Source organism: Melitaea cinxia, chromosome 27 (genome assembly GCF_905220565.1).
Source record: "Melitaea cinxia chromosome 27, ilMelCinx1.1, whole genome shotgun sequence".
Taxonomy (NCBI): Eukaryota; Metazoa; Arthropoda; class Insecta; order Lepidoptera; family Nymphalidae; genus Melitaea; species Melitaea cinxia.
The window spans coordinates 8,525,141-8,537,951 of record NC_059420.1 but is presented as its reverse complement, the minus strand read 5'-3'; positions in this window follow the sequence as shown (position 1 = coordinate 8,537,951).

Below are 12,811 nucleotides of genomic sequence, written 5' to 3'. Positions count from 1 at the left end.
CAAACGCAATCAAAAGATATAGCCGTTTATGCTGCTAATTTCCGACACTCGCAAGGAAATCAAAACCTACAAGGTACTTACCGTGAACTTAGAATCTTAAAATTTGGTACGAAGCACCGTCTTATAGCACAGATAAAGGAAAAACTGTGAAAAGCATAAATTTTTAGTCACATCGAATAATAAAAATATTTTTAATAATTATGTTTGTACGGAGCCCTCGATACGTGAGTCCGGTTCGCACTTGTCCAGTTTAATATGTTGTTTTGTAAATTATAGTTGAACTTTTCTAAATTAGAACAGGTAGACTAGAAAAATATCGTTATTTGCCCTTAAAAAAGCCGTACACAAAGTATCGTGAAACTGACATCGTTCAAGTTTACAAAAATGCTCATAAAGTGAAATCTACTGGAACCAAATGAAAACTACACCGCATCGAAAATAAATAATCACGTAAGTCGATCAGAGTGCCTAGTGCGAGTTTTATTCACAGAAACATGACAGAAACGCGTTTACAGGTGAAGATTATGTTGCATGGGAATTTAAACAGTGCAGCCTTGACGATAAAGAATAGAATACGACACAATTGATACAGAGTCATCTAGCGGCAAACGCGAGAACTAGGTTAAAATCCCGAACTTCCCATACGAAATGAAGTTAAAATTTACGCCTGTTATTGCGAGACGGATTAAACAAAACTCGCTCTAGGCACTCAGAAAGCTTGGCGCAATTGTATCGTGAACATACAATAAAAAAAAAAACCCAACCGAATTGATATTATTTAAATATTCATTTGATTCCTCAATTCAAAAGCTATGTAACACTAATATTAATTTATAATAGTAATAGTTATTTAGTTCTTTATTTTGTATGTATTTTTTTTTTGTTTAAATCCAGAATGTTTAAAATTTCTGAATACGCGAATATACATATATAAATTATTTGACTTAATTATCTAAAGCGCATGCTGTAACTACCTTAAGAGGAATTATATGTCTATATTTAATATCTTGGCATATAACTGATTGTAATTTTTTTAAACTTAATTTTTTTTGTGGTTCTTTCTAAATAAATAAATAACCTTCTCCTTTTTGAAGTCGGGTAATAAATAAATAAAGTCAGTAGTTACTCATGCATAATTCCGCATATTTATAGGACACAAAAAGTAAAATTCAAAATTACTCCAAGGCTGAGCAAAAGACTTTTCTTACAATGGAAAAGCGTTAGAGCACAATCCGCGTTGCTGCACTGTTGTTATCAGATAGCCTGCAATGAAGCAGCGTGGTCGATTAAGCTCCAACACTTCTCCTACAAGGAGAAAAAGGTTCATGCCCAGTCATTAGTGAAATAATACAGGTTTCATCAATTAATCAATCATTCACATGAATATTTAGACATACTAGTGGTCCCCAAGCGGTCGAAATTTAAATTTTAAAAAAAAACGAAAAATAATGAAAATAAAGAACCTTTTTTAAAAAATTTCAATCAATTCAATTCAATTTTACTACAGACTTTGACAATCAACTAAATAGTATAATATGCGTGTGTGTCAAATACATGGTAGTGTGCGTAATGGTTTTTTTATTGATTTATTATTATACTCTTTATAAAATATAAGTGTACGAAATTTCATTCTCCTCCGTCCGCGCAATTTTCGTAAAAATGGGTAAAAAGTTTTTGCTTCACGTATTAATATATAGATTTTCTGCATAAAAGTTAGGTTGTATGACGGTCGCACAGTGAATCGCCTAGGACAAGCTAGGTGGACAAAAACCTTTTGTTCTACGATTTGTTCGTTTTGGTTATGGTTGATTATATTTTGTTGTTTTAGTGAATAATTACGCATATTTTAACAAGTTAGAAGCTTGGGGAATATTTATATTAAAAAAACTTAAGTACAGAATAGAAAATGTATTTAAAATTATGTACACAATTTAACACAGCATAAATTATACTATTAAATTTACCAATACTTCTTATAATTTAGATTAGAGAAATAAACAACATAAAACTAAATTAGTAAATAACACTTAAGACTAATAATTATCATCACATGATGCATCATCACTCTCAGAATCAGACGAATCAGGTACTAAGTATTCTTCATCGTCACACGGATGAACATCACTTGTTACCTGTTGTGTTGGTATTGAAGGCGGGACAATTAAATTCAGAACTTCCACTGGTAGTTTCTCTGTTCTCTTTCTAGGCACTTCTCTGAGTGAGTTGATAACAGGATCGGACGTTATCAAAAGCATATGCAGCAAATCTATATTCGTGGAAATACGTGACTGTTTTCTCGTATGGTGCTCGCGGAATCTACGACAATCTTTATTTCGGGCCTCTTGAGATTCTTCCGAAAGCTGCCCGATTGGAAGAATGCATGTTTTAATAACCTCCGTACTGTGTACCAGAATTTTATGCACAGTAACAGGCATATAGTACCACGAATACAGATTAAGATAAAGGGTTCTGGTTTCAGAACAAAGTTTTTCAAATTCAATATAATTAATGTCATAGCCGGAGGATAGCGTTCGTAATAAAATACTAAAATTTTTAATTAGATTAACATCCAAATCTGTAATCTCTCCACTCAATTCCGGATTCATAAAGAATCTGCGAGCTGTGTTGCCATCATTTGTGTTCCCATAACCAGGTTTTGGTTTGTCTACAATAAGCCCCATCTGGTTTTTAAACTTTTGCTTTATTGCTTCCGAACGCTGCTGCACACTAGATTTGTCGTCATCACCTCTAGCTTGCCACTTTTTTATATCCAAACGATAACTAATGTGTAACAGGCACTCAAAGCAACGAATCCACGCATGCAAAGTAGACAAACCGAAACTATAGTGTTCTTTTTTAACAACTACGTCTTTTAGTTTGCCATTCATCATTTTGGGAGTAGCTCCACAGATGTAACATTTTTGTGTAGAACGTGTTTCCGTCAAAGCATTGCAAACTTTTCTGTCTGTCATTGTGAGTAAAAGGTCGTGTTTTACAGTAATTTGAGATTCGCCAACGCAATAAAGTGTTGGAAGAAGTTGCGACACTTCTTCCAAGACTTTGTTAGTTTCTGTTACAGTGAATTCATGTGTTTCTTTTGAAAAAATAAACATAATTGGTCGGCAATAGAGTGTGGATGATGGTCGCGGATTTTGCCAAATTATATTTTGACCGTAACTTAACCTCAATGGAACGAATGCAAATACAAACAGAAACTCATCGGTAGCATCGGAGTTCTCAAATCTCTGTTTATAAGTGCTTTGACGAGAGCTCCCGTCACATCCCCATTTGCTAATTAATGTGAATGACGAACTAGAAGGTACATTTTTTAGAACTTCGCTTTGCGCTTCTAGTAAACGTTCAGTAGTTTTATCCAATATAGCTTGAAGTTTGATTTCTGCGCTCGTTTCGGTCACAGAAATATGTTCATCTGAAGGGTAACACAACATTTTGGACTTACATAGACTATGATAAGATGGAAACACTTTATGTCCCGCCTTCAATGACCACTTTCGCGTCTGCTTATAAGAGTGACTGGTGCATTTAGAGTCACCAACCAAGTAATATTTTTAACTTCAAGTCTTGTTAGATGTTATTGAAAGCACTGCAAAAATGCAACTAGCTAGTTTACATAAACGGAATTGCCTTATCACTTCACTTCAACGGGTTATGACTGATCGCTCTGGAGTGTTTGCTATAATTACTACCTGAAATTGTGACCCATGAGGGGTTGTTATTATCATAGGATCATCAATTCATCGATTCTTTGAATTGACTTTTGTCCACCTAGCTTGTACTGGGCGATTCACTGTGGGTCGTGTAGAGCCAGGTAAAAAAAAAAAATTATACCAAATGAGTTTATTCAAGACTAGACATTAAAATAAAAAGAAACATTCTGAATATAAGATAAATAAAAAAATAACATTATATAACTATATATATAATAATAAGTAAAGAAATGACACTCTGTCTTACACGAAGTCATAGTTCGTAACTAATTCAAAATCAAAATGATAATCAAAATCAAATAGTCTTCAAAAGCACCTTCGAATCGTCAGCTTACAAATTAAAACTTTAATTATTGTTTTCGGTGATATTCTATTTTTTATTTTATTTTTGTTATCGCGATAATAAAGTATTATTAAATAATTGACTTTAAAAATTAAGTGTAATTAAATGAACAATATATTATAGGCTTTTATTTAAATAGACTAGAATAGACTGGAATTTAGAGAGAGACATACGCCCGGCAGAGGAAGATCACAGCCTGTATCAATTCATCAGCTAACTTTAGTTTAATTTCCAGGTTCTCTGGTAGCGGCCAGTATGTCGTGTAACTCTTGTGGTCAGGAATGCGCGCCTGCTTGTGGCACGAGGCACTTCCGTACCTGTTGCTTCAACTACCTGAGGAGGAAGAGAGGCCCGGATATGGTGCAGGTGATATAATTAATTATTTACAATACAATACAAATATACATTCTTATACAACCAGAAACAATACATGTAACATAAAAATATGCAAAAAAAATTACAAAAAATTTGGGAAGTGATAATGTGTAGTAACCCTGAAAGTTATGCTGGAGATACGCTTTACAGCGCTTTTAGCTTAAGGAAAATATAGTTTACTGTACCGAAACAAATAATAAGCGTCAACCTACGATTCGATTTTTGAATTTTATCGTTTTAATCATTACATAGTATAACAAAGTATCTTTGTCTATCTTCTATCTTTGAAACTGCGCAACGGATTTTGATAAGGTTTTCTTTAGTAAATAAGATTTAAAAACAAAAAAAGAACTACCGTATTGATATTTTTATAGTACACGTAGTACATATGTTTGATATTATTTTGATTTATTACCCGACTGCCAAGGAAGGGTTATGTTTTTCGCGCGTATCTTGTATGTAGTGTTGCCCAAATGCAAGAACAAGACGAGACTTAGCCAGTCTTGGTCTTGGTCTTGCGCCAATACACCTGGTCTTGGTCTTGGTCTTGGTCTTGCGCTCCCAGTCTTGGTCTTGGTCTTGGTCTTGCAGCAAGAGTCTTGCAAGTCTTGCAATTACCTATTAGTCTATTACTATTTATTAAAGTTTACTTTAAATCTTAGAAAAACGTATTAGAATTGGAACATTGTGAGCTTGAATTAACATAGCCATAGTAAAGATCAAGCAGATTAATAAATAACTGAAGATTTGATAAGAAATTCGAAAAATCAACTGACCTATATGTCGTTTTCCATGGAAGTAACTGTTTCTTAATAAACATTTATGATTTATAAGCTTACATTTGCTAAAACATGTAAAAAAACAAATTAATTACAATAACTTGACTGTATTTTAAAGAACAATACTTATCTGTCTAGAAAGAGATTGAACCCTCAACTTATAAGAAATTTAATAAAAGAGTTTTACGATTTATCATTTATTTGAATAAAAAATAAAATACAACACAAATCAACAGCTTTATCATTAGGTTATGATACTTTATATCAATTTTTTTGACCATGAATTAATATGACATCTACTACCTATCCTTACCATTTTATCCTAATCATAATACTACTTGCGTGATCAGTATAATGTATTCATTTTCATTCTAAGCACTCTGAAACTTATTTATTCTTTGGAACACCTGTAGGTACTCTTAAAATTCGAAATTGTTTTGCATGAGTATACCTACGCCCTATGGCGGCAATCAAATAGTGTCAAATGTTATGATTTCGGCGTGGCGGCAACGATTGTTTTAGATTTCAAAAGAAGCCGCCGGCGCGTGTATCATAACCATGTACTTCCGAAAAGCGGCAAATTTCTTTGAGAAGTAAGTACAAAACCTTTGATGCCGCATTATCAAAGTGCCGATGGTTAAAACATAACTATGCATGCACTCAGTTTGATTTTAATAGATATTTTTTTATTCGCTATGTTTATGGTATTAGTCGTAATGCGCATAGGTCCAGTTTTTCATATTCTTTGATACAGTTTTTTGCGTCTCATAGAATTTCTAAGCGTACCTACCTATACACCGAACTGTTACACCTAACTACTCAGTGAAATAGCGCTAAGTCCTAGCTGCAAGACGCAAGAGTCTTGCAGGCTATGTCTTGTTCTTGCTCAAGTCTTGCACGGTCAGTCTTGGTCTTGGTCTTGCTAAAAATACGCGGTCTTGTTCTTGGTCTTGGTCTTGCAAAAACGCAAGAACAAGACCAAGACTGCAAGACCAAGACTGAATTTGGGCAACACTACTTGTATGTATGTATATTTGTATGTAATATTCTTTACTACCTCATATTTCCAGAACCACTGAACGTATTTACATAATTGAGGTATCGTTAGGTTCGTCTTAGCTGCCCAAGTGTTCTTAGATAGGTGACATTAAAAAAAAATCAAACATGGCGGCTGCGCGAAGCCATTGTAGTTAATGAAAAAAAATTTTTTTTTCGAATACTACAATATGGGTATCAAATTGAAGGGCACAGTACAAGGATTTTAAAAAGGTATATCATGTTTATTATTACCGTAATACTAATAAAGAAATACAATATTAAAGTTTAAAAAATGTGGACTTTGCTCTTTCCCACGCCTATGCCATGTCAATGTCATAGAAACAATATCAAACATTTTGTGCTGTACATTTAAAATATATTAATACGGTAGTCTTTCGAAACTTTATGCAACGTCGTAGATAATATGCAGTCGGAGGCATGAAATTGAAGGATAACTCAAATCATTCTCTTTTTGTGCATGTCTCCGACTGCATGTTATGTACGACGTTGCATAAAGTTTCGACGGACTACCGTATTAATATATTTTAAATGTACAGCACAAAATGTTTTATATTGTTTCTATTTATTTCGCTGACTTTGTGTGCATATTGAATTTTTATCTTGTTCCAGCTTTTTCAGTTGATTTTCTATTAGTTTTTCTTCACGCAGGCGGGTTTTTTGTTTTTTTTTTTAATTATTATTTTTTTTAGTTCCAGCTTTTTCAGTTGATTTTCTATTTTTTTTTAATTAGTATATCTATAATATATATAAACGCGAAAGGTCATTCATCACGAAATCTCCGAAACTATAACACCTACAAACTTGAAATTTTGGCAAGTAGGCTCCTTATAGGACGTCGACATCCGCTAAGAACGGATTTTGCGAAACTCAACCCCTAAGGGGGTAAAATGGGGGTTGGAAGTTTGTATGAGAGTCCCATGTTTTTGACGTAAGAGACTTGAAATTTAAAATGTAAGCTCTATAGATAGATGGTGAAAAGGTGTCTAAATAATGTATCTTTAGAAATCAACTCCCTTTTGGGGTTAAAATGGGGTATAGTAGGTTGACTCACTCATCACGAAATCTCTGAAACTATAACAGCTACAAACTTGAAATTTTGCAGATAGGTTCCTTATAGGGCGTAAACATCTGCTGAGAACGGATTTTACGAAACTCGATCCATAAGGGGATAAAACGGGGGTTGGAAGTTTGTATGAAAGTCATATGTTATTAAGGTAAGAGACTTGAAATTTAAAATGTATGCTCTATAGATGGCGAGGAAGTGTCCAAATAATACATTGTAATCTATATAATTATATAAAAGAGAAAGGTCACTGACTGACATCACGAGAACTCAAAAACCGCTGGATGGTCCATCCATCCAAGATGGACAAAGATGAAATTTGGCAGGGAGGTAGATTATAGTTAGTAGACGTCCGCTAAGAACGGATTTTGCGATATTCCATCGCTAAGGGGGTTTAATTGGGGTTGATAGTTTGTATGAAACATATACAGTAGCAACAAGTTCGCCTGATAGGTTATTCATACTGCAGCCTGAAAATAAAACTAAAAATGTGGTGTATAGAGAGGTTTTATAAAAATAACCATTAAATTATACTAAATTGTGCCTTTGAAAAAGTTACTCAGAGTGATAAGCATTTCAAGTGACTGAAATAAAAAAATAATTTGCGTTAAGCATCTTAATAGTAATGCATATCTTCATAACCACGCGGACGTAGTCGCGGGCAACAGTTAGTGTATTATAAAACAAAGTTCCCAAAAGCGTATGTGACCGATTCCCTCAAAATCTACTTAACGGATTTTCATGCGGTTTCACAAATGGAGAGAGGGCTTCAAGAGGAAGGTTTACGGAACGGCAAAGCCGATTTTGATGAGAGTTTCACTGGAAGTTTGCCGGGAAAACTTTGTAACAAACTGATTTTAACGCGGGCGAAGCCGCGGGCACAGCTAGTTATTATATATAGGTCTGAATGGGAAGCGACTACCGTAGCCTTCAGACGCCCACACCACCAGAACCATCGTGTAACTACATTGCCGATCCTAGGTCCTATAATCCCCCCCCCCCAGGAACTCTACCTTGCTCACCACAGGAACATAACACTATTTGAGAGCATTATTATAACGCCTTAAATTTCCATGTAATAAGGAAAAAACAACTTAAAAGCTGCTAATATATTATAATAATAATTACTCAGACATTATTAAATAAATAAATTAATAAATAAATAAATTAGTAGGCATGGTCTTCAGGCTTATCTTCTGTTTATTACATTGTAATATTAAACGTATTAAATAAATCTGAACTTATTATAAAACAATAACCGGTTCAACGGCAATATCCCTAGTCCCTAATCTATACAAATAAATAAAAGTGGAGTGTCTGTTTGTAATATTAAAAAAAAAAATGCTTTTTATTATATGTATATGGATTTATACACGGTACATATACCAATATAACATTTTTACACTTTTTGTCTGTCTGTCTGTTTGTTCCTGCTAATTTCGGAAACGGCTGAACCGATTTTGGCGGAACTTTCACTAGCAGATGTAGTAAGGAGTATCTTAGGGTAATTTTATTTTAGATATTTATTTATTTTGTAATTCTGCGAACTGAACAATATTTTTTTTTAATTCCACGCGGTCGAAGTCGCGGGCACAGCTAGTCAATAATATAAATGTGAATGTGACTTTGTTTGTTAGTCTTTCACGCGAAAACTACTTAACCAATCATCATGAAACTTTGTACACTAATTCTTGGAGGTATTAGAAGTAACATAGGATATTTTTTATGAAAAAAGAATTCAATGTGAGCGTAGCCGCGAGTAAAAGCTAGTATGAAGATATCTTAGAAATATGTTGTTTTTCGAATGTGTTGGGTCTGCTAGCTAATAATAAAATAACGAACATTGACGACTTAATTTTTTTTAAAGCTAATTCTTAGATATGAGTTATTTTAATACTCAATTTACGCATTTATTTGCAGGCTGCGTTTGAAAATCATCTCAATCGGAGACCGGAGAGCAAGCGATTTACTGAAGATTATGAAATATTGGCATTCACACCAAGCGGCTACGAACTTCATCAAAAAGGCGATAGGACTGATAATTTTCTACACAATATTTTTATGTAATTATAGTATCCACGACATTTTGTATTCGACTTTTAAGACGGCGGCGATTTTTAATGTCAAAATTAACTAAAATATCAAATAAAAATAAATGTTTTTAATGATTTTGTTGTTTTCTTTACAATATTTTAAAATCTTTAGAACAGAATATAATTTAGTTATTTAGGGTATACTTAGGGTTATCCATGTTTTTATTATTACAAAGTTTTTGGGAAAAATATAAAATAATACAAATATTTAATTACATAAAAACAAACAAAATAATTAGTTGTTACGATCGATCGGCAACCGCGCGCTTTAAGTAGTGATAACATCCTAACTACCGTTTAAGGTAATCGTTTGGTACCGGAAATCAAATTATTTCTAGACAAACAACAACACCACCAACAAGCGCACCGTTAACCTCGCGGTCACCTTACTCACTTCAGGAACACACCACTGCTTGAGAGCAATATTATTTAGCTGTGATTTTCAGTAAGACGCTGCTGCCCGTCTTCGGTCTGTGTATTTCAAACCCAAGGAAAGTCCTTTAGGAGAGCTCGGAATGGCTGTTCGCTCTAAGGGTGTCTCCTGGCGAGACCGCACCTTGATTTAGAACGAAGTCGGTATGGAAGAAAGCGTTGTGAGAAGTGCGATGTCGAGCTACTGGTCTAAGCGCGTGCCGTGCGTGTCCAAGGAACGGTGAGGAGACCCACAAGTACTGAACAAACACCCAGACCACGGCAAACATTTATGTGGCTAATACATGTTTGCCATGTGCGGGGATCGAACGCAGCGCATCACTCATAAATCAGTGCTGTGACCGTTGCGCCAACGCGTCGTCAAAACGTGAGAAAAACGTTAATAAACAAAACGTTAGAATTTGTGTTCATTGTTTAGCGATTGTACAATATACTAATTACTAGCGACCCGCCCCGGCATCGCACGGTTGCAAAAACCATCAATGTTCCTATTATATTACGCATGTATTATACATATAAACCTTCCTCTTTAATCACTCTATCTATTAAAAAAACCGCATCAAAATCCGTTGCGTAGTTTTAAAGATTTAAGCATACATAGGGACATTAGGGATATAGGGACAGAGAAAGCGACTTTGTTTTATACTATGTAGTGATTCACAATTTTATTTCTTAAAGCCCCAGATTACGTCTCACTCGCTAGCCCTAGTCAAAAATGTTGGCCATTCGTCGTAGGCTCTTTCTAGATTGTTCCTTTAGAAATGAGAAAATCAATTTGTATAAAATTCGCGTTAGAAAGAGCTAATGTCACAAATGCCGTATACTACGGGTATCGTGCGAATATGCTTGTTTATTAAATATATATGTAATAATATTTTATAAATTAAGTAGTAACAGTTTATATATGTGTAATACAAATAAATATCAAATATATAAATAAACTAGCTGTGCCCGCGACTTCATCCGCGTGGAATTTAACAAAAAGGTTATTGTTTAGTTTGCAGAATTGTAAAATAAATAAATATCTTAAATAAAAGTATCCTAAGTTATTTCTTTCTACATCAGGTATCTGCCAGTGAAAGTCCCGTCAAAATCGGTCCAGCCGTTTCAGAGATTAGCCAGAACCAACAAACAGACAGACAGACAAACAAAAATTGTAAAAAGTATTATTTTGGTATATGTACCATGTAAAAACATCTATATGTATTTAGTAATAATTGTGTTTGCTTGCAAACGAAAAAAAACCGACTTCAATTACATCGACGTGTAATATAACGTAGATCGACGAAAAAATAGTCAAGTAACTACGCGTTATCAAAGATTACTCAAAAAGTAGTTATCAGATCTCGATAAAATTTATATGTGGCCACATGATAAACATCAGCTTTTGATTAAATTAAAAATGATCAAAATCGGTACACCCAGTAAAAAGTTATTGCGGATTTTCGAGAGTTTCCCTCGATTTCTCTGGGATCCCATCATCAGTGCCTAGTTTCATGGTATCAAACTACGGATATCCCCTTTCCAACAAAAAAAGAATTATCAAAATCGGTACATCCAGTAGAAAGTTATGCGGTATAATACAACGTAGGTCGACGAAAAAAGCGTCAAGTAAAAACGCATTATTAGATATAGCTCGAAAAGTAATTGTTAGATCTCAAATAAATTTAAATGAGACCAATTGGCACACACTACCTTTCGATTAAAAGAAAATTTGGCGAAATCGCTCCACCCTGTCAAAAGTTCTGATGTAACATACATAAAAAAAAAATAAAAAAAAATACAGTCGAATTGAGAACCTCCTCCTTTTTTGGAAGTCGGTTAAAAAGCGGTTATTTTAATATTACAAACAGAAACTCCAATTTTATTTATTTGTATAGATTGTGACGTCATATTGCTGACGTCACTTTATTAACAAATGTTAACAACAACCAATTTTTATTCGATAATTTAACAAAGTTATATATAATGTAATTTAAAAATAATAAAACAATTATTATCGTTCGCGGGCAAACCCAACCACCTCTCATTGAGCTTATCAAATCTTTTTGTAAAACAAACAGCGCATTCAGTTTTCCCAATAAAACATTCCAGACACTTTATATATATTTTATTTATTATATTATTATTATTATATTATAACACTAGATTGCCACCCGGCTTTGTACGCGTGAATTTAAAGTCAAAATAACCTAAAGCACTCCTCGGTAGGCAAGCATCCAGCGCAAAAACTTTTGCTGTTTTCATCATCATCATCATAATCATCATTACACCCTATATAGTCCACTGCTGGACATAGGCCTCCACAAGTTTACGCCAAAAATTACGTGAACTCATGTGTTTAGCCCATACTCACCACGCTGGGCAGGCGGGTTGGTGACCGCAGTACTGGCTTTGTCGCACCGAAGACGCTGCTGCCCGTCTTCGGCCTGTGTATTTCAAAGCCAGCAGTTGGATGGTTATCCCGCCACCGGTCGGCTTTTTAAGTTCTAAGCTGTGTTAATACTGATGAAATAACTGTGTAAATGCTGTTTTCATACTTGATTAATAATAATAAATTATTTTCATTTATCCTGAGTAATTTGGATTGTCATTGTTGTTTTGGCTGGTTTTTATTTACAAGTTTTCGTTAGTCGTTGTTACATAAATGCAGCTTTGCTTATAATTAGAGTAGCTAATTGGTCATGGAACAAATTTATGTAGATTATTAGATGATTTTTATTGTATGGTCTGTTAGCAACCATTATTTAAATCTATACAAATAATAAAATTGGAGTGTCCGATTGTAATATATGAAAAAAAAAAATTGTTTTAAAAACTAAAAAACCACGCTTTCATAGCTAATCGAACTAAAAAGCAGAAAATAATTTCTAATTACAAAGAGTTTATATTACAGTAGTAGAAGATCGAACAATCAATCATAATTACTTGAAAACTTG